Source organism: Myotis brandtii, unplaced genomic scaffold (assembly GCF_000412655.1).
Source record: "Myotis brandtii unplaced genomic scaffold, ASM41265v1 scaffold535, whole genome shotgun sequence".
NCBI classification, from domain to species: domain Eukaryota; kingdom Metazoa; phylum Chordata; class Mammalia; order Chiroptera; family Vespertilionidae; genus Myotis; species Myotis brandtii.
This window is the reverse complement of record NW_005369964.1, coordinates 2,590,757-2,593,884: the sequence shown is the minus strand read 5'-3', so window position 1 is coordinate 2,593,884 and position 3,128 is coordinate 2,590,757. Positions and strand designations below refer to the sequence as shown.

The window sequence follows — 3,128 nt, the reverse complement described above, 5'->3', positions numbered from 1 at the left end:
CCCCCCCCAGGAATATAATTAATGACTGTTTCAATATTTGCCTGATTAGGGGCACAATATTATTCATCACTACTGTAAAGGAGCGACATACTGTTTACGGAGCTTATTGTAAACTAAACCACTTAACTAGAGCATTAGGTGGCGTAGGGAGGCTAATGATAAAAGCTGAGTATTTAAAACATTTAGTTTTGAGAAAGACCTAAGAAGGCTTTAAAATCTTGATGTTTCAGGTAGTTAAAAATTGTGGCCTTCACTCAAGGCTGTTGATGTTTTAATTATCTTGTTAGAACAAATGCAGAAGTGCTTTGTGCTGGATTGAGCAAAACATCTAAGACCAGAAAACTTTCGATACTTGAATCAGTAAATTGAAAGAAAATGGAAATGTCTTAAAATGTTTTCAGTGTTTCCTGGCTGGCATGGCTCAGTGGTTGAGCATCAGCCCATGAACCAGGAGGTCACTGATCGATCCCCAGTGGGGCATGCAGGGGGTAGCCGATCAGTGGTTCTTTCTCATCATTGATGTTTCTCTCTCTCTCCCTGTCCCTTCCTCTCTGAAATAAAAATATATTTAAAAAATTTTTTTTAATGTTACATATTCAAAAAATTCAGTTATGTCAACAATCACTAGTTGTGCACATTTGCCATTCTTTTGTGGATTTTCAAGTTCTTTTTGGCCGTGCTATTTATCACTAAGTAGGAATGCTATAAACATAAATTTCCATGGAGCAAAGCCAAAGAAGTCCTCTCCAAAGTAATGATGTCAGCAGCTACGTGGGGCAGCCTAAGTCAGATCCTGATTCCTGACCTGGTAGCTCTGGAAGCCTGGTTTACTGATAAAGCCTCCACTGTCAGACTCTCCAGTCCACATTATTAACCCTTTCTTCTCCCTCCCACCTTCAACAGCCGACTTTCCTTAGTGGGGAAAGAAGAATCCATATCAGGAAAAGGTCAGAGCTCCTGACCTACCTCCCAGCATTTTGGGCTTTTGGAAGAGAATAAATAAAATAATATTTTGAAAGTATGCCAGACTCCTGCGTGGGTATGTACTAAGTCTGCTTATAAAGGTCGGTTTGGTTTTTTAGTTTTTTTTTTTTAGGTCGGTTTGTTTTAAGGCAGCGAAATTTAGGGCCCATAACCAGTTATTAGCAAAAAAAAAAAAAGGGTATTAGAACAAACAGTTCTTAAGATCTGCTTTTTGTTGTTATCTCCAGATCTGTTCTTTCAAGGTGACCATTTTATAAACCCTGCTCTAACTGCTTCCCATAGGAAGAGTATGCAAAAGTGAAAACTTTTTATAATTTTAGGATCTGGACATTTACCCGTGAGTTGTATTTAATAATAATGGATAAACACTCAAACCTTGTATATTTAAAATTTGCTGTCTTACACGTAACTTGGATGTTGAAAATAACACGCATTTCCCTATTGTTAGCAAAACATTAGGAAGATGTGGGGAGGTCATGGAAGTTAATGGACTGTTGTATAAATTTGTACCTTCCTATGTATGGTGGGCTTTAATTTCAGTACAGGAAAGGAACCATTTCCTAGTGCTAAGTATATTGTTAGCAGGTTCCATTCTGTTAAACTTAGTGGTTAATTATCAATAACAGCAAGCCCAGTGGTTTTGGGAAGCATATTAGTAACCATCAGATTTCCTCTTTAGAGGGCACTGACCCAAAGTATCTGACCTTGTTATATCTTAACTTATGACCTTGGGATCTTTGTAAAATGACTTATTTGGAGTAGGGGTATCCCTAAAAGCATTTTCAGTTCCTTTATACCAAGGAATTCTCCTTTCCGAATTCCTCTGTGACAGTAGGAAACAATATACTGTATTCCATTTCTTAAAGCATAGCTCTTTAATTGTGAATATTAGGAACTCTCGAGTAAAATTCTTAATCATTCATTTACTTAGTCTTACACAGTGGTTTCAGGTATGACTAAACGTTAAAACAATCTTAACTGGTTGTGATGGACTTTTTTTTCTTGTATAAATATGGTTTCTATATTAAATAAGTTTTTATAGATTTTTAATAAGGACTAAATACAGACCTCTGGATTTCACACACACACACACAATCTATTCTTTTCTGAATTTTCTAAGACTTTGAAATCAGTTGACTTCATTCCCTGGCTTAAAAACCCCTCACAACAATGAATATGCTTAATGCCACTGAGCTATAGACTTAGAAATGGTTAAAATGGTAAACTTTATATTTTGTATGTTTTAACACACCCGCACCCCACAGACATCCCATTATTGTCAGGAAAATCCAAACACCTTATCATAACCTGCAGGGCCACACATGATTTGGCCCCTGTTTCCTTCCCCGCTCCTCCCTCTACTCCCATTATGCTCCAGCCTTCCTGCCTTCTTTCAGTTCCTTAAATTTGTTTCTTAGCACTTGCTCTTAACCTCTGCTTCCAGTGCTCTGAGCCAGGTACTCCCATTCTTAGTGTAACCTTGTTTTCAAGTCTCAGCTCTAAGAGGCCGCCTCTGCTCATTCAAATTAGTGTGCACACACTCTGTCACTCTATCTCATAACTGTTGTTTTATTTTCTTTGTAGCACTGTCTACAAACGTCTTGCCCTTTTTCTTTTAATTTTCTTGTCTACTTCCTCTAGAGCAGTGGTTCCCAACCTTTTTTGGGTCGTGCCCCACTTAAGCATCTCTGAAATCCTGATGTGTCCCCACACACACACCCTCCACCCCCGGTGACATATAATTCTTATTATTCAAAAAGTGAATTTCTATTCACGTGGAGGAACCCTAAAAGGCCATTAACTTGGTCTAAACAAGCTTCCAAGGAACATGGCATCCATGAAAGAGAAAAATAAAAGAACGAAAGAACAGTTGAAGTACTGAGGAAGAAAACACTAAGAAATTGTTAAAAAATAATAATATGAAGTGATATGAAAAAATAGCAAATAAAGTTTCAAAACATAATAGAGAACTCAAATGCATAAATGTCACATATATTTAACTGTATATGATGAGGCCCCTAGAACCATAAAAAATGCAAAAAAAATCACTGTTAACTCATTCTTGAATTGCCCCCCTGTGGGGCATATGCCCCACAATGGGAACCACTGCTCTAGAGTGTAAGCCAGGGGTGGGCAAACTTTTT

At 37.7% G+C, this 3,128-nt stretch overlaps 1 protein-coding gene and 1 long non-coding RNA gene across 2 annotated transcripts in view; both read left to right on the top strand.

The window, feature by feature from the left end:
* Window positions 1-3,128, top strand: part of YY1 (YY1 transcription factor) — a gene marked incomplete at its 5' end in the record, with an annotated part of 30,062 nt that overhangs the window by 4,577 nt on the left and 22,357 nt on the right. The gene's annotated exons all lie outside the window — the stretch shown is intronic.
* Window positions 577-3,128, top strand: part of LOC106728094 — a 7,905-nt gene continuing 5,353 nt past the window's right edge. Inside the window, exon 1 of the long non-coding RNA XR_001364343.1 lies at window positions 577-1,039. This is a non-coding gene — a long non-coding RNA (uncharacterized LOC106728094). The remainder of the gene's footprint in view (window positions 1,040-3,128) is intronic.